Consider the following 23420-nt stretch of genomic DNA (forward strand, 5'->3'; position numbering starts at 1 on the left):
CACTTTTATTCATGGCTTTGTCCAGATATCTTGCTCTCAGAGGTTGACAGGTATGGTCGGTCACACCTACACACACATTAAATGTCCCTCACACAGTAGATCAGGGTTATCCTGTTTACGTCAGTGCCTTCATCACCCTTATGCCATTTGCCACTATGCGAATGTGTGCCATATATTCTCCCGCTTATTCGTGTCGGGACACTTGCGTCACGGGCAAGTGTTTGATCCTGGGTAGTAGGTTATGCATGACCACTTAGGGCTGGACAGTGTTGTGCACCTCTAATGCACATTCCAATTTCTGTCCAGATATCTACAGGACTGGACTTCGTGTCTTCCGTTCTAATGTTTACACAGGTTACGTATCCCATGAGGGATATCCAAAAATTGGACAGATCCACAACAAGAGGAATACCGAACATCTTTTTGGAGTTACGAAAATGTGATGAGGTCGTGCGCAATCCTGCAACTGCCTAGGGTGACACTACCTACTACATATGCATAGTGGTCACTATGTGTAGCTGTGGCTGCACCAAACCAGTAGGCCAAGTACGGTTGGATTTGGTGGACGTTCAGGTATGGGAGCGGGTTGTGTGATGTGGAGGGGATGCTGGGTAGTCCATTATGCATCCAGGTGTGTTGCATTTGTTATGGCCAGTTCCATCCAGGTGTGTTGCATTTGTTATGGCCAGTTCCATCAGGACCAATCTGTGGGTATGTGCCGGTGACATATCTATACATTTGTATCGCACATTCAATATTCATCTGTATGTGAGATTGTGTTCTACAGTATGGCCTGCCTGCTTGTATTGCAGCTGTTTATACATGTGTTTGTGTTTCTTTCAGCTTCACCCGCTGCTCCCTAATGCACCTCCGGTTCACCTATTCTGCATACGACACAGTATCGCCTTGGAGGATTGTACCATTACCCATCCACCCCACACACACAGATTACTCACACCCCATACATCACTGCTTTGGTTGTTGGCCCATGACACGGCCAGAGTAACACATGGAATACCCTACATGTGTCTGGTACCTGTATGGTTGTGTGGACTACCCTGCCATGTTTGCTTTCCACATGCTATACCTCACGCACATAGCTACACGCCCATGCTTAACTTTCATTACATGGTTGGTATACCCGGGTACTACCCGTTTGACTGTGACACATCCTGACAAGTTCGGCTTGTACCTCTGACTTCTGGATTTTGGCAGCCTGTTGTACTCATTGGTATGATGCCACCTTTTCCTATGTCCAGGATGGGATTTATTCCATACACATATCCGACTGTAGTGGACAACACCTCCCCACAGTCGACGGTAGGGTTGCCGCCTTTTCAATTGGCCAAAGTGGGACATTTTTGGTGCAAACATCACATTTTACAGGCCGACACATACCCACGGTCAGTACACAGGATAGAACTTAGAATTCTTGCCTATATAAAAGCTTATTCTTGTAGCAGTTTAGTTGCTTATTCTGTTTCTTATAACATTTATGTAATTTAGATACAGAAAAACTGTTTAATGCAACTATTACATAACATATAGGGAATAATTTTGTCCTATAATCAAAGGACATTTGCCATTTTTACAGTTTTTTGTCAGGACACAACTGCCCAAAGAGGGACTGTCGCTCGCATAGTGGGACAGGTGGTAATCCTAGTCGACGGTACGGATAATACTGTTCCTTTCAGCCTACATGTGTCCTTATTGTTGTAGCTGTTTATATGCTCCTTTTGTTTCATTTACATGCTTATGCTATTTCCTATCACATTTGGTATGTGAAATACAGACATACCTTTTGTATGTGACTATTACATGCCTTGTGGGATATGATTCGGACATACGGTCGCTAGATATCTGCATTTCTCATGTATTTTGTTATGGACACATCTGTCCAGCTGTGTACCCTCCCTCACATTATGGGTCAGCTGGTGACCCTCACCATTGGGCTGGACATACCTACTGGTGGCTCGCTAACATATGATGCATTTCACTTCCACTTGGTATGGCTATCTACACTGTGTTGGACTACGGCCACACGGTCTTCCATGTCATTTGTTCGCGGGATAGGGACACGTTATTCCCTACTGTGCATTTGTGTTTGCTTCTTCATTTTGTGTTCGCAGGTACTTTCTTGCATGCTTTGCATACGTTTCAGTATCCACGGACACTGACGTGATTACTATCTTGCAACTTGTTATATGCAAGCATTTTAGGTTGCACATCAACAGCTGCCATTTCCACGCCTCTGTGCGGCACTTCGACACGCCCTATGCACTTGCGCTCCTTTCCTGTGCGCGCCTTCATTAATATGCATTTGGCGATACTGCGCCCTCTTCACGCCGCACGGTCGGCGCAAGCCTTATGCCGGCCTTGCGCCGAGCTTCATGAATCCCAGGGAATGTGTGCTGCTTGTGTTGATCTTGCTAAACCATTCAATGTTACTGTGTGTAAGACAATAACAAAGAAAATAACTCACTGGTTAAAATAGTGGTTACACAACAAAACACTACTAATGAGGAAGGATTTAATTGTCTCACACACTGTTTATTTTAATTTTTTCTTTTTTTATTTCAAACTCGCTAAACAGCAAAAGCGTTGCTTAGTATATGTAAAATAACGGCTCGCTCGCTCTCACTTTCACTGACATGCATTCATGCACTCACACAGAAACATAAACACATACAATTTTTTGTTTTCTTGTTTTCACATTTTGCACTCGCTAAACAGTAAAAGCTCTCCTTAGTGATTGTAAAATAATGGTCTCTATTTGGTTTTCTCAGTCCAAACTACATGGCAGCTTGATATGCTGCCGTGATGTGGCGGACTTGTTTTTCAGTGGGCATTACTTGTACATTAATTACCTGCAGGAGAATGTTCGTTCTCCAATCAGCGTATTGATGTACAGTTTGCCCATTCTGTAAAAATACATAAATGGTTAGATCATAAAAAATGACATCTAATGTCTGTGGAAACCTAATAGTCTTTAGCTTATTTAATCGTGAAGGGAGGTCTGTTCACTCCAGATATCATTGTAAAAAAGATCTGGAAATAACTTTTCAGAAAGGCTTTGGGAGTGGTCATTATATTCTGTTTCTTAGCTTAGGTAGAGGCGACCCCTTTCTGATCTATTAGAAAAGCTCTTATTTGGTTGTATGAAGGAATATGACTGCAGTGCACAGCTGGGAGACAGCCAATACCACATCAGGGAACTTAACACTAAGATAAATATATGTAATAGAAAAATATGACAGACATACCAGAAAAACTACCAGGATTATAGCATATACTTCCTCTTATATTCAACATTAGAAGTCAGTGATTAGCGTCCTTCAAAAATGATCTTGGTCTGTGTGTGTGTGTGTGTGTGTGTGTGTGTGTGTGTGTGTGTGTGTGTGTGTGTGTGTGTGTGTGTGTGTGTGTGGTGTCTAACACAGTCACACTTTTATCCCCTTTTTCCTTCTCACTTTACCCGTTTCCATCTCACATCTAGAAAAAGCATTCCTGAGATTCAGAAAGGGTAAGGCCGTGGTCATGGCCAGCCTTCCTCTGTTTACTGTGTGTGTGTGTGTGTGTGTGTGTGTGTGTGTGTGTGTGTGTGTGTGTGTGTGTGTGTGTGTGTGTGTGTGTGTGTGTGTGTGTGTGTGTGTGTGTGTGTGTGTGTGTGCCACAGTCCGCGATGACCATTAAGAATGAATACATGGGGAAAAGAGTGCAAAGGCAGTAGCTGATTAAGTATCTCATTAGTGGCTTGGAGCAGTGTCTATGGGATGAGTGGGCAATGGTGCGGTTTAGCCATAGGGAAATGCAAGCACCGGCAGTGCTTGTTAGTCACGCTGGCACCTATGTGTCGATCTGTGCAATTCCGAGCATACTATAGCTGCAAGAAGGAGAAGGTATATGGTGGCCTTAAAGGGCCATGAAGCAGAAATGCTGTTTTGACCAACTCAAAGGTTGGAGATGGGAAGATAAGAAAGTGGTGAAAAGGGGGAGCAGAGAGTAGAACATAAAGTATATAAATTCCAAAATAAGCAGAATGGAATTAGGAAAAGAGGGAATTTTTTTGGGGGGGTCTTGTGCCCATTTTATACATATGATGAGGAGGTTTGAGGAAGGTAGTAAAGGAAGCAAGAGGAAAGTAAGAGAATTCAGGTAGGTAGCAGAGGCACACAAACAAACAAACATAGAAGACAGACAGAGAAGACTGAGAGGAGAGGTGCTGGCATGATCACAGACGGGGAAGAAAATGGAGAGGGAGGTATCAGGCACATCTTGAAAAGACAGTGGTGATGGGGAGGACTGGCTAGCGAATGGGTGGATATTGACACAAAAACACCAGGATGGGGGGATAGGATGGGGTGCACAGTAACAATCCTTACTAGCTGCAGCCCATCCTGGACTCTCCCACCACTGGGTCCTGGCTTTCATGGTACTGCAGATGAGGGGCAGGGATACAACTGCACAAGTCGCTGAGTGGAAGAGGGTCTTTAGCCAACTGATTCTGGTATCCAGCCCCTTGTCACTAAGACCCCCACTATTTCATCCATATGCTGCTGAGTGACATACATGAGCTATATCTGCAGTCTGAGAAGAAAAAAACATTGCCTGTTGTGAAACACGCATTAATGGTGGTGTGTAAATAACACACTTGCAGAAATGAAACAGGCAACATATATCACTCCAGTGTGTGTATATCACACTGTTTGAGGCACTGTACTCAGATAGACAAATTAAACACCCAGTGGGACTTGTGTGTGATTGCAGAAGAAATGAATAAGGATAGGGGACAGAAGCTAAAGCAGTCAGAATGCCCAGTGCATAAGCTGAAGGCTCAAGCTGCTGAACTACTTGCACAATCCTACTGAAGGCTGCAGTTAAACATACGTTAATGTCATTAGTGCAAGCTGCTCTTTCACCACAGCCTCACATTTGCCCAGGAGGTCCAGACTTCTCCATTTAAGATCACTATAATGGTGGCGGTAGCATTCAGCATTACATGCTATGCCTGTGGCATGTGTAACCTCTTGCACCAGGCTGATCGAGGCCTCTGCCTTAAGTTATGGCCCTTGGTACTGTTCCTCAAGGAATCCTGGCCTCTAATGCCAATGAAGGAGGTGGAGGAAGATTTTTGACTCCCCCGGACATGGCCTTTAGGCTTTTGAACTCTTTTCTTGAAGCTGTGTTTGCCACTTTAATAGTTTGCAGAAAAAAGGATGAAATATTTTGGTCACACCCATTTTTAAATTTTCCAGATGTTGCACAATGTGGGTTGGCTCATTTGCACAAACAATAGTGGAAGAGCACAGTGTAAGTAGTATATGTTAGTGCTTGAGCATAGCACGTTGAGCCATAAAACATGGCGGCCAGCTTCTTGGCATATTCTGGTATATATTGTATGTAATTACAGAAATTTCCCTAGAGCCAAGAACTGAACCGGGCATGTGCACTGCTGTCTGCAGATATCCAGGCATGTCCACGATGCTCTGGGAAAAACAGATGAAAGTTTAGCCAGTGTGCATGATGAAAAAAATGAGCGATTCAGAAATGTGTGTGTTGAGCCCTCGTTTGCATAATCATAGAGCCCTAATGCCTGAATGGAGAGGAAAAAAATCAGCAAGCAAAGGAGAGTAGTATTGCTGGAATCTTCATCCTTATGACTTGGTGAATACCTTCATGAGGTAGACCCTGTTTTCTCACAAAATCTCATCAAGACGACATTGATATATAGACTGTATTTTATGTAGCATATATCATGGACAGAAGTAGGTTAAAAAAATAAAAAAGATAGCTGGATGCACAAGATCCAGGATAAAAAAATCACCCAATCCTGGTAGATGTACTGGTGCCAGGACGGGAAAAAATGACAGTGTAGAATCCTCAAAACATGGGAACATTCCAACAATGAGGCCAATCCAAGCTCAGGGGGAGGATGGCCCCCCTGTTGTAAAAGGAAGTAGTGGTCCACAAAAATCACAAAAACTGACAGGCCAAAAAGAGCTATAAAGATGATTGAGTGGACTATTGAGTATAGGAAAGAGATGATACTTTGTTACTATTATGCAAGAAGTCCAGAATTTCCAGACGAAATATATACAAAAAGATTGAGAGAAATTAGAGGAAAGGAAAATACTTGCACAAGAAAAACTATCAAAAGCTTCAAATGCAAATTTGTGTTCATTAATACAACAGATTTATGAAAAATATTATATAGACCAAGTTAGGCCATTTGGAAAAAAGAAACAACTAAGAAAATGAAAAAATATAAAGAACAAAATCTAGAAATTTTGAAAGGTATAAAAAAAGAAATATGGACATGGGAAAGAAACAGAGATCTGATATAGTGTAATAGTTACACAAAGGAGAAAGCCAAATTAATCAATACAAAAAAACAGCCCAAAAGATATTCAAAGAAAAACACAGGCAAAGGCATCCAGATATGGAAAATTTCACAATACAAAAAAATAAGGTCACTGAGAGGGAACTTAGCACAGATTAGTAAAGTAGAACCTAAAAAATAATAGAAGCTGAAGTTATGGAATACCTGCAAAGTGAAGGATTTAGTGTAGAAAATCTAACAAGGGTTATATCACAGCATGACGGAACAATGAGTCCCCCAAGTAAGAAGAAAGAGGAGGAGCAGGAGACATCTTTAGAGGAAATGTGGACATGGGAAAGAAAAAGAGATTTAATATGGTGCAATATTTATGCAAAAGAGAAAACAAAACTAATTAATACAGAAAAAGGAGCACCAAAGATATTTAAAGAGAAATGCAGGCAAAGGCATCCAGATATGGAAAATTTTACAATACAAAAATAAGAAAACAAAGGGGATCAGTAGCAAAGAGGATTCGTGATGGAGAAGTTAAAGAAATAGAAACTGAGGTTATGGAGTACCTGAGAAGTGAAGGATTTAATGTGGAAAATCAAACTGTGATAACACCACAGCAGGATAGAGCAATGGATCCCCAAATTAAGGAGAAACCAGTGGAGCAGGAAACTTCTTGATCAGTTGCCATATGAAGACACTTTGGAGCCTTCCATAGGAAACCAGTACAAAAGTTCAGTTGGAGTTGCACAGCAAGGGCAGGAACAGGAAACTGGCAACTTTGACACAATAAAGGTTGTGGAGTCATTCTCAGTGAGTTCCCATATGAAAGAGCAATGGATGACACAGGATGAAACTGAAGAGAATGTGCCACAGGAAGATGCTCTAGAACTTTCTGTAATAAACATTATACTTTCTATACGTTGCTGCATACCATATGAATCCGACCCCATGTTGTACTGCTTACTTTTTTAAACTCCTGTCTGGTACCAGCACCTAATACTCTCCTTTAAATAGTAGTTGTGAACAGGTAAAAAGACAGAATAGAACATATACAGGTTCTTCAGAAGTGAACCTTCAAAGCTTTCCAGTTTACTTGCCATTTGACAAAGACAAAATTAAGATCCGACTCATTTTTCTGAGTTATGTTTTACACAGGAAAGATTTTACTTTAGATATGGTATAGTGTCTGTTCAAGAACTAACCTCCAAAGATCTGATGACAGGTACATCAGGTAGTGCATGGTATGTCTCATGCTCACAGAAGAGATGTTCCTTTTTGATATGACCTTAAATATCCAGAAAGGATACAAGCAGATGCAGAATACTGAGGCAAAACTCTCGGCGGCAGCCCCATTGTGTGGTGGTATATATACACACACACATGCGCGCGCGCACACACACACACACACACACACACACACACACACAGATGCACACTCACAGACACACACACACGCGCACACACACACACACACACACACACACACACACACACACACACACACACACACACACACACACAGACACACACGTGCGCTTGTGCACACACACACACGCACACACACACACACACACTCGCGCACCCACACAGACACACACGTGCGCACGTGCACACACACACACTCACACACACACACACACACACACACACACAGACACGCGTGCGCGTGTGCACACACACGCACACAGACACTCGCACACACCTACCTTCCACTACATATGTAGAGGTTCTAAAGGTTTTACCTGTAAAACCATCACCTATATTTCAAGGATCTATAACCTTAACACAAAACATAGCTTAGCACACATAAAGTACGAAGATGCCAGATTAACTCCCATAAGTCACAAGTGCACAGAGATCACAGTAATGCAACAAGAAAATATGCACCACAATACCTGGGGTCAAACTACAATGCAAACATTATGCAGTGACAACCTGAAAAACCAACAAAATATTTGGTGACAGCAGGATGTAAAGCAGACAATACATCAGTGGGTTTTATAAAGACGTAGTGAGCATCATGTCTGCCTAGTGCTGACATTTTGGATATTTCACCTGAGCTAAAAGGATTATGGGTAAGTATGACATTATATAATTCAATAAAAATTATGCATCCTGTAAGTTCTAGGCCATAATATTGCAGGCAAAACAGCATTATCCATCTAATGCCTGCATCACTTTGACTGATATACAAGTGAAGCTGTACTGCCTGGCAGCCAGCAGATGTATGTGCTGTGCTGCTGGCCAGCTTTGGGGGGCACAAGGGACTCTGTTGTCAGTTTACATCTGTCAAAGTATTTGTCATAGAGTTCCACCTGTAGTTTCAGAACACTCAGCCCCATCCCTACACCATTCTGAGTTGGTAAGTATGGTTGCCACTTTTTTTTTAATCCCCAAAGGGTGACATTTTTATGTAAACATGTGATTTTGCTGGACAGACCATACCCACAATCGATGAAAAGGATTAGACTTTACTTTTTTTATCAAAACAAGGAATCACTATTGAAGAATTTAACTTGTTTGTGTTCTTTGTCATAAAAAGGTAGTGTAGAGTCAAAATTATGCAACTATTGGAAAAAACTTAGGAAACATTTGTTGTCCTAACGTCTCAGGACATTTGCTTCTGTTCATGTTTTTATATCCAGTGATAGAACAAGTGACTCTAGAGGCCTCAGAGGAGCATGAAGAATGTGGTAGAGGCTGTTTGCAATGTTATGTTGATTTCTTAGTATCTGACAACAGAGAAGGGCACTGCATGTATATCATACTGATAAACCTAGGCGCATTTTGTTCCAATCACCCACCCACTGTTATGGCCTCTGTAATTAACATGGATCATAATACAATCATCATTTACCTAAGAGTAAAATAGTAGCAGCGGTGGTACAGCAGGTAGTGTTGTCGCCTCACAGCAAGAGGTTCTCCCGTTCGATTCTTGGCTGGAGCGCCTTCTGTGTGGAGTCTGCATGTACTCCCTGCAGTCGAGTGACGTTAAAAGACATGCAGGTAGGTGCAGGCGTGAATAGGCATGCCTTCGTTGAAGGTTGAGTGTCGGGCTGACAACTTGGCACCATAAAAATCCACTGCCAATCATGATCGGACCAGAGTACTGCTGTGGCGACCCCTAACCGGGAAAAGCCGAAAGTCTTTTATTTAGCTAAGAGTAAAATCAAATTCGGTAGTATATAAATACATTCCGAGATGAACTCATAGAAACTGTAATGTAAAATCAAATAGCAACATAGAAGAAGAGCAGACTGCAGAAAAAGAACCATGAATAAGAAAACTTGCAGAAACAATTAAGCACAATTATACTCTCTCTCCTGAATGCAGGTAATAACATCATGAAACATAAAATTAACATTTTTAACGTAAGAATAAAACCAAACACAATTATAAACAAAACCTAAACAAAAAAGTCCACTCCCTAGAATCTTTCTTTACCCTAGAGAATGCCGATGTTTGTGTGGTCTCAGAGATGTAGTTTAAAGCCGTGGACAGCACACCAACAGTGCAGGGTTGTAATGCCTTCCACACATTTAGACCAGCTACTTCACAGGCAGGGACTAAAGGTGGAGGTGTCTCTATTTACATCAAAAATAAATATACTTCAAGGCTGGTCAAAAATGACAATGCACTTGAGCTGCTCTATGTTCAAATCACCATAGATAAAATCCAATACCACTTCCTTGCAAGCTATAGGCCCCCCCCCTCTATGACCCAGGAAACCCATACCATGTATTTAAACTTATTAGAAACACTAACCATCCAACCCAATACCATATTCATAGGTGACTTTAATTACCCCACTATTAACTGGGAATCCTATACAACATCAAACGTACTTACACTGAGATTTCTGGATTTTGTAAACACAATCTCCCTGGACCAGATAGTCAATACACCAACCAGGGGTGCAACCATACTGGATCTGGTCCTCACTAATATGGGAGAGTGCTGCACACCCCCTACTGTAATGCCTTCTCTTGTAAGGTCATATCACAATATTCAGGAATGATTCTAAGGCTAACCTCCTGCTGTTAAGTGAGAACCTGGCAAAATTTCAACCCCCTATAAACCCTGAGAACACTTCTGCCTATGCAGAACTGTTTACAGAAACCCTGTACAAACATGTTAATAGCTGCATAGAGGCAGCTGTACCCACCAGGAAGAAGTACACAACTAACTCAAAAAACAAGCCACCCTGGTGGAATCACAAAATTAGTCGGATGTATAACAGGAGGAAGAATATCATGGCAAAAACTAGGAGGTGCAGCACCCAGTAGGATAAAAGCACTCTCATTAAGGTAAGCAAACAACTCAGAGGACAAATAAAGTCTACCAAAGCTAAATATGAGGTATGTTTGGCTTCCAGGCTAAGGACAACCACAAAGCATTCTTTAACTATGTCCGCAACCTCAAAGACAATACACAATTGTGTGCAGAGCTCTTTGTAAATGGAGTTACCTATACTCAGACAGAAGATACAGCAAACCTCCAGGCTGATAAATTCAGTTTCAGCTTTACTCCTATCTCCCCTCAACCTTCCCTCAGGAAATATCATCAAATATAACTCCCCCTACTCTCACTAGGGAACAGGCTCTTAATGCTCTCGCTAAGACCAAGAACACTGCATCAATGGGCGAAAACAATATCCCAGGATGCCGTCTAAATACCATGAAACATGACCTATCAGGGTCTCTGGAATTGTTATTTAACTATAACCTCCAAACAGGCTTTGTGCCTCATGAATGAAGAAAGTCAACAATCATCCCTCTGCACAAAGGTGGGCCACCTACAGACCCTGGAAACTATAGACCCATAAGTCTCACTAGTCTTATATGTAAAGCAGTGGAAAGAATTATCATGGAGATGATCAGTAGAGATGTAGTAAACCTCCAGACACTGGACCTAACCCAGTTTGGTTTCGTAAAAGGAAGATCATGCCCACTCAACCTGGTGGACTTCTTTGAGAAAGTCACCAAAGCAATGGATGAGTGCAGAATCTTTCACACTGCCTACCTTAGCCTGGCCAAGGCATTTGACACAATACCCAACTCGGGCATTGTTGACAAACTCAAGAGGTTAGGCAGAAACCCATATGTCACCCTCTCGATAGCCAACTGGCGCATAGACAGGACCCAGGAAGTTAAAACTAGGAAGTGCACCTTTACAAAGGGGCCAGTCACAAGTGGAGCCCCTCGGGGGTCAGTCCTTGGACCACTCCTTCTTGGCATCAAGGCATAATAAATACCTTCCACCATTAACCACCCACAAGAAACTATAATACTTGGAGACTTTAACCTAACAACCCAGCCTCCCATATTAATCTCCATGGCTTTACACAAACTATAAACACCCCTACTAGAACTAATAAACCTAACAACAAAGAAAGTATACTTGATTGGATCCTGGTAAACAAAGGGACCCTGCCTGATGATATCAGTGACCATAACTTAACCTATATATCATAAGGCAAGTATATCACTACAAATACCCCTTCAATTAGGACCATATATAAAAATAAGAAATACTTTAACCCTCACTCTATTTATTGAGCTAATAATGAAGCAGTTCAATACTTTAATAACAAATTCTTAACAATCTTAGATTGCCATTCAGAATAAAACCTAAAAAGACACAAGACAGAAAGTATTACTCAGAAACAAACTGGCTAAAATGGAGAACACCTAAGAAACATTACCAAAAGCTATTCTGTCTGATAAAAACACTACTATTGTAACCTACAGCAATCTAATCATAACAATGGGATCACAAAAATTTCTTTTCTTGAAACTGTTTTCACTGATACTATCAACTCACTAGCCTCACAACTCTAATGTTCCTCAACTTGCCTCTACTAGTTTACCAAGCTTTATTATACAGCCCATCTCTACCACCTTCATCCTAAAATGTATTCAAAAGCTTAAGCCATGTACTCCATCAGCTGACCAACTTCCATCTGAATTTCTTCTCTATTCTCATTAACAGAACCATTAAAGAAGGAAGCATCCTGATATCTGGAAAAATCACATATTGAATACTCTAATTATAGACCCATTGTCCACTAGCAAAAATCATGGTAACTAAACATAATATACTATCTCATTGTCAACATGGTTTCAGACCTCTCCTTTCCTTCACTGACTTCATTAACAAAAACTGTTCATTGACCTATCAAAAGCTTTTGACATGGTCAATCACCCTCTCCTAAAATCTGAATCACGGAACCATACCATCCAGTGGTTCTCCTCCTATCTTTTCAACAGGAACAAGCTGTCCTCTGGGAGAATGAACCTATTCATAAATGACTTACAAGTAGCTATTCCCCAAAGCACCCCAAGCCACATGTGACAATATGCAGATGACTCCACACTCATCTGCTCTGCAAAACCATCCCAGAGCTCCAAACTATTACTCAAAAGGTATTCCATTCTGTTGAAGCATGGTTTTCCTCCTTTTCAAACCCACTACCAGATCCCCCTGACTTCTATCTCTTCTATCAATAATACATGATTGACAACAATCTTACCTTTGATTATCACATCTATAGAATTAAACATTCTTATCCCCAGCAGCCAAAGCTACTATGGCACTCATCTCATTTCCACTCCTCTATGCCTCACCAATTTACACTAACCTGAATCAATTCAGAACTCACCACTGCCTGAACCTACAACAACTTCACTGGCTTGCCTAGTTACTGCTACCAAATCCAATAACCTTGCAGGTGACTCCCTTCTCTCTACTCTCTTGGTAAACAACACTGGATTGCCACTGCCCACTGAACTGACTTCTATTCTCCTCCTGTCCTCAAACAAAAAAAAACTTAGACCTACCTTTGCAAAACACTGGCCCCCCCCTGCCTCAACCTGAACTGATGTATTCCCCTTCATCTCAGGATCTCTCTCCTTCCTGATTATATTTCTTAGTTTACTGTAGGTTTCAAGAAATATCTAATCCAATCTAATCTATTCTAATCTATTTACATAGTTTTCTTTAAATAATCTATTTTTATGATGTTTCTGCTTTCCAAGAACACACTATTGTATAACTGTTTATTCTGTCTATAGTAAGTTTGATTTTTGTATAATATTTTCCTGAAAGAGTATAATATTTATACTGCTCTTTATAGTATCGTATGAAAGAGTTACTATGTCTATGTGGAGAATGGAAATATATCCAGTCAGAAAATAAATAAAATAAATTTACTTCTGAGAAGTCAAGGCCAATGTCAGTGGTCTCTGGCTGACTAAATTTGCACGATTGCAAATTAGGAGCTGTCATTGAATCCCACACTGACACAAATGTTCTCCAGGAGGAGCTGTTACAAACAACTGGTATCAGAGCCATGGACTAAAACTAAATGCCAAGAAATGCATAATAATATACTTTGTGATGTCATCCATCCTTGGTAACTATGTTGACAACACACCCCTTAGAGTTGACCCGGTCGTCAGGGACTTAGGGACACACATAGTAATTTAGCCTTTGACCATCACGTGTACAGTAGTGAAGAAATCATTCTATGTTGCGCAACTTATAAACAAAGGTATGGCATCTAAGTCCAAGAACCTCATTGTTCCACTGTATTCGGCATTCATCAGACCTATCATTGAGTACAATGTCCCCTTTGGTATGTAGCTAACCAGGCATATCCAACAAACGGAACATCCACAGAGGTTCCTCACTAAAAGAATACAGGACACAAGTAATATGTCCTATGCAGAGTGCCTCAAGGCCCTATCCCTGTGTTCTGTCTCCTACAGATTTTTGAAGGGAGATCTATGTCTGACATACAGGGCATTGTCAGACCCCACTCTGATGGAACTCCTGCATATCCATAAAACAAACAGTACCAGAATTACCCATTCTAAAGACTTAAACCTTGACTGTGATATAAATAGGACCTGCTGGAGAGATGGGTATGTATCCCAGAGACTACCCCTTCTATAGAACAGGCTCCCCATCCATGTGAAGCAGAGTTCCTCCCTAATACAATTCAAGTGCAACTTGACAATTGGATGGGAAATCGGAAATTCATCCCTGCTTTGGTATCCATGTCTCTGATGCAAACAGATAACCTGCAAATGGTTCATCTCCCAGGCCCATGGTTACACTTATCAAGGGTATCAGAACTTGTCAGAGATTTGGGATGCATGACTAGGCTTAAAAAGACCCATGTGGTGGTTAGCCTAGTAAACACCTATGAACCTATAAAGCAGTGAACCTTCCTAAAGGTAAAATGAGTTTTAAATAATGGTAAATAGTAAGCAAAGCTCATTTTACACATTTAAAACACTCCTAACCACGATACAAAAATTTATATTTAAGTCTTTCCTGCCAAAGTTAAAGCAGACAACCTTAGAATATTTATATGAAAATTGCCTTTATATATATTGTAGAAATAAATTTAAATGCATGTGTATGTCCTTGAGATACTACTAGACTGAAAAAGCGATTCTTCTCTCTAAACTATAAGTAGTTTTTAAATGTTATATAAATGTTGATGCAATGCATTATGGGTATGTAAATAAAGCACATACATTGACAGCATGTTCAAGAAAGTTACTGTCTTGCTATCTTCTAAAAAACTGATACATTTAAAAGAATGAAAATGCTTAAGCCTAGTATCTCATGATATGTCTTCCCCTTGTCTAAATTTCACTTCAGCCCCCCATTCTGCTCATTCGCTTCATTCGCTTTTACTAACAAGACTTAAATTCCTACTTTGAAGGCTGTCTCCGTCTTTTATCATTTTTGTTTTCTTTGCTCCTGCTAGCACTTCACTTAGAACCATCTGTGGAATTTAAAATAATTTGTGAATGATGTGATACGCTGCAGCAATCGGTTTCCTCATTCTGGGTTTATAACAGATTTCTCTGCTAGCTATGACTGGATGTATGTTAATGAGATCTGACAGGACTTGCAAATGTTCCTGAAGAATATATAAAATTATTTTCAGAATTTTCTTGTTACAGTTAAAAATACGTACCCAACAAAGTATTTTCTTCCTTCGTTACACTGTCAAAGCCAAGTTAAAAAGTTTTATTTTTGTTCTTGAGATACTGCATTAGTAAACAGAAAAGTATTGAAAAAATGGTTCTTCTGCCTATGCTATAAGTATTTTTTTAATGTTGTATAAAAGCCAACACAATTCATTAGAGAAAGTACTTACACTGGCAGTAAGGTTGTAAAAGGTACTGTGCTACTTGTTATTTGCTACAAATATAATAATAATAATAATAATAATAATAAATAATAATACTGAGAAGGCAGGAAAGTGTAAGAATACATGAGCCAAGTGTCTCTTGAGATGTCTTCCATTTAAGGACTTAACTTCAAACATTGTACTCATTTGCTCTTGCTAATTATTGCGACAAATTCACACTTTGGAGATTATCTCTTTGAGTTAAGCTTCAGTTATCTTGTACCCCTCGTTTTATTTGCTCCTCTTAATACTCCAAATAGAATAATTTGTGGCATTAAACAGACGTTTTGAGTGATATAATGTTTTATATTCTGGGTTCATATTAAGTTCTTACTACACTTTTTCATTCAAGTCTCATTAATAAGAATCAACTTTCTATCTTTCTTGAAAACTAAGCAGTCTAGGTGAGGGTAGAAATTCCAGTTAGCATGTGTTTCACTTTTAAGAGTTAGGTTTGGAGCAAGGACATAGCCATTGCCGTTTCGGGTATTGTTTTAAACTTTTTTTTTAATTGGATTAGAGAGGTTTCTGAAGTAAGCTTAGCAGGAAGTGAGTCGTATAGTTTGCCGACAGAGTTAACATACAGCGAGTCGCCAGCTGAGTTATTGGTTTTGAGTGTCTGAACTAGTAATTTGTTGGATGATCAGAGTGTCTTAAGGTTGCTGTAAGGGGTGATAATATTAGTCAGTGCAGGCATATTTTCAGACTGGTAGAGAATTTTATATGCTATGATTAGTTGATAGTATTGAAGCTGATTAGGCAATTCAAGCCAATCTAGTAGGTTTAAGTTCAGACAGTGGTGTGTTCTGTATGTTCATCCAGAGGCAAATCTAGTTATGTGATTATAGCAGCTGGCAAGTTGTTGAGGTGGGGCTTACTTAAGTTCGTGAAATGCGGGGAGGCATAGAGGAGGGTAGAAAGTGGATGTGTACGGGAAATCACAGTTCTAGCTAGAGGAGTGAGGAATGGTTTGATCTTGTATAGAGATCCAAGTTTTTTATTAACTTTTTTAATAGTTTGATTAATGTGTATATCAAACTTAGGCTATTGTTGACTATAACACCTAAGAGTTTACTACTGGTATCTGGAGCGATGGTAGTGCCATTGCTAGATTTTATAGTAAAGGTAGGTGAGGAGGACTTGTGAGTGGAGGAGAAGAGCAGTAGTTTGGTCTTGTTAGGGTTGAGTATGAGACATCAATTAAGGAGCCACTTTTCGACAGTATTAAAGACGTATTGGGATATTGTCTGCAGTTCTATATGGGAGGTGGCAGAGCAGATCAAAGTGGAGTCATAGACATATTGAATGCAGGTTGCTGCTGGATGATCGTATGCATGTCGTTGATAAAGATGGAGAATAGGAGGGTCCTAGTACTGTACCCTGGAGAATCCCTAGGGTGTTAGGTAGAAGGGAGGATAGTCTGTCCTGACATAGTACAGCCTGTTGTCTACCACTCAGGTAAGATTGAAACCGTTGGATAGTCTGGGCATCTAGGGAAATAGCTTTAAGTGGTTATATGAGTAGATGATGATTAACCATGTTAAACACTTTTCAGATATCAAGAAAGATGACAGAGGAAGTTATATTATTGTTGCAGATTTGATTTATGACATTAGAGAAAGACACTGATGATACTATGGAATAGTCTAAAACCATGTTGAAAGTTAGCCAAGATATTTCTTACAATAATTAAAAACTGATATCATAAAATATGTTTATTAAGATTGTACTCTTTAGTTATATTGTGGGAACCAAATCAAAAGCGTGTATTTTTCTCTTGAGATATTAGCTTATTAAACATAAAAGTATTGGAATAGTACTTCTGTATAAGCTATAAATGTTTTAGACTGTTATCTAAAAGTGATGCAGTGCATTATGGTAATGTAAATTCAACATATTCATTGGCAGCAGGGTCAGGAAAACTACTGTACTACTTGTTAGCTGTTTAAAAGTTGGATAAAAGTCAGAAGGAATGAAAATGCATAAGCCAGATGTCTCTTGAAATCTCTTCCCTTCATGGAAGCAACTTCAAAAGCACAACCTACTCATTTGCTGTTGCTAATGATCACTACAAATTCATGCTTTAAAGGGTATGTCTCAGTTAAACTTCAGTTAGCTTCTACCACTCTTATTTAACTTGCGCGGTGGTACGGCGGTAGCATTGTTACCTCACAGCAAGAGGTTCTCCCGTTCGATTTTCGGCTGGGCTTGGGAGTGCCTTCTGTGTTGAGTCTGCATGTCCTCCCGTGGTTGGGTAGCATTCCAAAGACATGCGTGCGTAAATGGGCGTGCCTTCATTGAAGGTTGGGCATCGAGCTGGCACCTCAGTGTTTCGTAAAAATCTACTGCCAATCATTAGCGGACCAGAGTTCCGCTGTGGCGACCCCTTACTGGGAAAAGCCGAAAGACAAACAACAACAACAACAACAACAACAACAACATTTCTAGCAGCTCTCATAGAATCATCTTTAGGATGCAAAAGAAAAAGTGTTAATGATATAATGTTCTATAACAAGTGTCACTTTGTTGCCACTCAAGTTTTTCAGTTCGCACTAGATTTTTCAAAGGAAAACTACTACAAACTACTAGATTGAATTAATCGACAAACAGGAAAGTGTATATATGTTTACCTTCAACTTACATGTAATTCACGATATTTCTGCAACAGGTAATGAAGAAATCACAATAACCTTGAAAAAACTATGTACATTGGTAGAATGCATGAGTCATTAATCAATATCGACAGCTATGCTATCAACAACAGCAGTGTCATTATTTATATTGTAAACGGTTATATCTCATGACTTGGCCTTGCACTCAGATTGCAGCCTCATGCACCTCTGATGACACCACCCTTCACGAGCATCTTCTACTAAAGCTTTGCATGGTTTCCAAGTATGGTAAACATTACCACCTTGCCTGATTGCTTGCTTAGTGAGAAACTGATTTGCAATGGTTTCAGATAGAAGTTTGTTGGTCTTAGTGGTTTTCACAATGTTCACTTGAGAGAAGACATGCTCACAAGATGCTGATGAATGTGGCAAAGCCAACAGGGTACACATAAACTCACCAAGTACAGTAACTTCCTTCAGATGGTACCAAAAAACTGGTGGCGCTGCGTCAATTAAATGCTCCAGAAAACTTCGAAATGCTGGTAGTTCGTTCCATTCCTCAGACAATGTGTCAAGCTTGTCATCATTCATAACTGTGGGAAACGTGACTGCCAGTGTAATGACTGATGGTCTGACAGCACAGTTCACATTCAAAGCTGTCTTTGGATCCATAACTAAGAATTCAACTTCGGCGCCATGTAAAATGATACCAATAAACCAGCAGGCAAAACATTTAATCTGTGCAGTACTGCATCCACAACAGTACAGTTGCATTAAAACAGGAAAAAACCTTCCCCCAGGTAACAACTTAAATGCAATATCAGATCAACGGCCACAAAAAACTAAGTAAAACACAAATAAAAGGTGTCTAATCCGAGTATACAAATCCCAAGTTATATGTCATCAATCATGCTCAAATTGCACATAAATTAGTGCTTTATGGCAAGGATACATGACTACACGTCTTAGTCAGGTAATAAGTTTCACTCAGCTTCATTCAACAGTTGCATTTAAGTACGAAACTACAAAAAATAGTCAGCAATAAAAAAACATATTTATACAGAGAAAACATGTTCGTATTTAGTTAGGTTCGTATTATGGTCCAGGGAGCAATGAACCGCTAGGCGGAGAGAAGCCAGGTATATAATGGTACAGCACACACTATAGGGATCATTTAACTTACTTTCCTCACTTCAAGATAGTCTGATGACAAAATATCAACTCCAACTGGTGCAGAACTGCGTGGAATTACAGTCTTATAGCTCATAAGCCAGTAGAAGCCACTTTTTTTCTTCTGCTAGCATACTATCATTCCTTCTCGGGTTTGCCTGCTTTCTATGCTTACATCTGGGACCATCCACCACTCTTGCTTGTACTAAAAACTACTAGAACTGTTACAAAAACCACTAACCTACTAGGGGAGTGGAAAAATACTAGGAGTGACAACACCCTACATAAGTCTTCAGTTAGCATGCATTAATAAACATCAAGCAACAACCCTTTATCATCTTATCTTCAAAGCTATAAATGCTGCTGAAGAGCATATAAATATTATCCATAGAACATCTTTACCACTAGAAATTAACTATATGAAAAACAATTTTGTAAAAAAAATATTTGTTAAATTGTGCAAACCAAACCAAAAAGAGTTATTTTTGTTCTTTTGATATTACATTGCTAAACATAAACATATTGAAAAAGGGCTTCATCTCTATAAGTATTTTTTGAATATTATATAAAATGTGATACAATGCATTATGGTTAGGCAAACAAAGCACATATAGTGGCAGTGAAAACTGTTCAGATTCACTATCAGCCCTCAGTGAATATGTATTAATAAAAATCAATAAGCTTTTATCTTAATATACTACATAGAGAGCATATTAAGAATATCTTCAGAATAGTTTGTTTTTGCTGTTATTAAATTTGCATGCCACAAAATACTTTTATGAAGATTTGTTTTCCTCGTTATGTTGTGGATACCAAGTAAAAAAAAAAAAAAGGTGTATATCTTTTCCTAAGATATTGCATTGTTGAACATAAAAGTATTGAAATAAATGCTTCTTATGCCTAAGCTGTAAGTATTTTTGAATGTTATATAAAAGTGGATACAATGCATTACTGTTATGCAAATAGTACACAAACATTGGCAGCAGGATCAGGAAAGCTACTGTATTGTTTGTGTTAACTCAAAATTGGGATCTCATTTTTGAGCCCATTGGTTTGTGAAGAAGTTGTTGGGCGACAAGTCCTAGTGGTGTATAAAAGTCCCTAGTGGTGTATAAAATGGCAACAAATTTTCAACAGTGCTTTTGAAAGGCATACTGATATTGATTACTCTGGGGGAAAAGGGGCATGGTGAAATTGGAAGTTGTGCAGAATGTCATTACATCTGTGATGATGCATATATTTCCATTGCCAATTACCCTAGAACAATGGCCTCTAAGGACGATGGTAAATTTGACTGTAACACCAGAGGGATAGTCTATTGTGCATTGTGTTTATCTTGTCCATCATTTTATGTGGGTAAAAAAAATCATTCAGGACAAAAATTCATCAACATAATTATGCTGTAAAGAAACATGAAATGACCATTGCCTTGTATACACATTCTGTTAAACATAAGACGTTTGACGAGTTTGTGTACTTTATTTTGGAGAAGGTACAACCTTTTACTGGCGATGGAAATTGGGAGGCCCACTTGGAAGCTAAGGTGTTGCATTGGCATTGGATGCAGCAAACCCTCCTGGAATTAATGACAAAACCTCCATTAAAGGAAAATTCCACCGTAGAACTAAAAAAATCTATATCTTTCACTCTGTCTCTGTTTTGAGTTATTTTAACACCTCAAAATCACTCTGACTGCTTCTTATAGAATTTTAATATGTTTTCTGCAAAATGGCTGTCAATGGGGCTTAACATATCAACGTGATCTTATTTTTTCAAGGTTTCTCTTTCCCAAATTCCATTTCAAGTCTCCTTTATATGAGTCTTGTGAGACATAAGGAAGTAGCGGTGTATTCCCATTCCATTGACATATAATGGGATTATTGCAATATGTGTACTCAATGCCTTTATATTTTAGAAAGGAGTGATATTTGCATGCACAGGTTTAATTAACTAAACAGCAGGGGTTATTACAACTGTGGAACAAAAAGGGTGCTATACACTGCAGTAGGTACAAAATGTATGACATTTTACATAGGGAAGACAAAAAAAAGAGATTTTTGTGAGAGAATGTGGGAGCACTTACTAGACATAAAAAGCAGCAGATTGTGAATGCACTTTTTAAGCATATTAATACTCCTGTACTGTAGGCCTAAGGACAATAATAAAATAAATGACTCAATCGGTTTTATTTTGTAATACATCAATAAGTGATAAAGAATCATTTAAAGTGTGGGGGGGTTGGCACCACCATAGCTTCCTTACTTCCAACTGTTCTTCCCATGGAACCCCCCCCCCAGGATTCTTGTTGAGTCTTTTAATAACTGTGAGCACAAATGTGTGGTCCAAATGGGTGTTAGTATATTTTGCAATATGTTTTATCTATTTATTTATTTATTGTAGAGGTGTTTATTTCAGTTTGGCTAGTAGTATTTATTTGTTAAGTCACATGATTAGTATAAACAAATAAAGGCAAATTATTGGGTGGAAGTGATGTTTTCTGAGGAAGTCCCACGTAACTTGATGGATGAAAGCACTTAACAAATTGACTGGAATTTTTAAAGCTTTTATTTTAAAATAATGTGTTGACTGTTGACCACATCCTTGTAATGTCCATTTTTTTGTTTTTGTTTTTGTTTGGTTTGTTTCAATCACTTATACCACTTCTGACTCTCAAGCTGCATAGGAATCTAAGGAATCCCATATCATTGTCTCCAGTTTCTAAACAGGGATTGGACACATAACCTGTGGCTATCCAAAAACTTCTGAGTAGCAGAGCAGAAAGCTGTGCTGAGGTACTGATTAGCTTTAAGTCCTGCTACTTGAGGAGTGGGTGGTGATATTTCATTATATTCAATATGGTGGTTCCTGTTACTTGTTCTTAGCATGTCTCAAACTTACCTAAGGGCTCTGCAGCCCCACCAAGTCTAAATGAAGTTTTCTGGCACCATAGGTTCACCTTAATGGTGGCTATGACATTGTGGGCAGGAAGCCTGTCTGCAGTATCACAGTTGCCTTAGAGTTGAAGTTGCATGGTCAAGAAGTCATCTTTCACAATAGCTCCACCTGTAGGCAGGCAGGAGAATGCATATATTACTACCAGCTCAGCTGTCATACCTACATTCTTTCCGTCCATGGTAGGGTTTATGTATGCAGACAGGTGTATATTAGAATGTCGACAGGGCAGAAGAGCGAACACCCTTATGCTGACACAGTTTAACCATAACGCTTAAATCTTGAATAGCCAGAACAGTGATTTGTTTTTTCCCAGGAAAAAAAATCACTGGGCCAACAAAAAAATAAAAATAAACAAACTGACAGACAAAATAAAGTTGAGTGTTTCACCCCCCCACACCCCCCGATGTGGGGGTTGTGCCCCCCACACAACCCCCTACTTAAATATATCAACTCCGAGATCACACTACAGAAGAGGAAATGGCAAAATCCAGACACTGGCCCAGCAGTTTTTCTCCTGGGAAAAAATTTGCTGCTCTGGCCATTTGAGATTTAGTCATTTCTATTATGCTGTGATGACGTAAGAGCATTCACTTTTCTGCCCTGTTGATGTTCTAATATAGACCCATGCAGACCTCTAGCCCACCAGGGAATGTAGTTCATAGGTTCACTGTTTCGTAACTAGTCAGTAGATATGCAGCCCAGGATACATTTAAGGAGCCTAACTCAATTTCCCATTTTCCTCAAACCATTGGTCGGTAATGGACTTGCTCAAGGTCACACAGTAGAAAAATGAAGGATGAGGGAATTAAATCCTCTACCAGCAGGAAGAAGGCTTCTATCAGCTCATAACCTTACTCCTCTGAGCTATCTGTCTATTTCTCCAAGAAGGCCTCTGTTAGCTGTGTGCAACGGAGTTCAGGGATGACCCTCGCAACACCTGACTGTGCATGAATGTAATGCTTGGCTCCCTAAGACTCCTTGACACTATGGTGCAGCACCCTCTGTTTGTGGAACTTGTTACTGGAGGTAGTCTAGCTACCACCCCATCTAGTTCATATCACATACATATTTATGAATGGGTGGAAGCTAATTACAGCTTCTGTTAGTGTGCACCCAATCTAGTTCATAACACATACATATT

At 39.6% G+C, this 23420-nt stretch overlaps 1 protein-coding gene across 1 annotated transcript in view; it reads left to right on the forward strand.

Annotated features, from left to right (window-relative positions):
- Positions 1–23420, forward strand: part of DGLUCY (D-glutamate cyclase) — a 1244793-nt gene that overhangs the window by 682029 nt on the left and 539344 nt on the right. The window lies entirely within an intron of this gene.

Source organism: Protopterus annectens, chromosome 6.part0 (genome assembly GCF_019279795.1).
Source record: "Protopterus annectens isolate FY-2018-M chromosome 6.part0, PAN1.0, whole genome shotgun sequence".
Taxonomy (NCBI): domain Eukaryota; kingdom Metazoa; phylum Chordata; order Ceratodontiformes; family Protopteridae; genus Protopterus; species Protopterus annectens.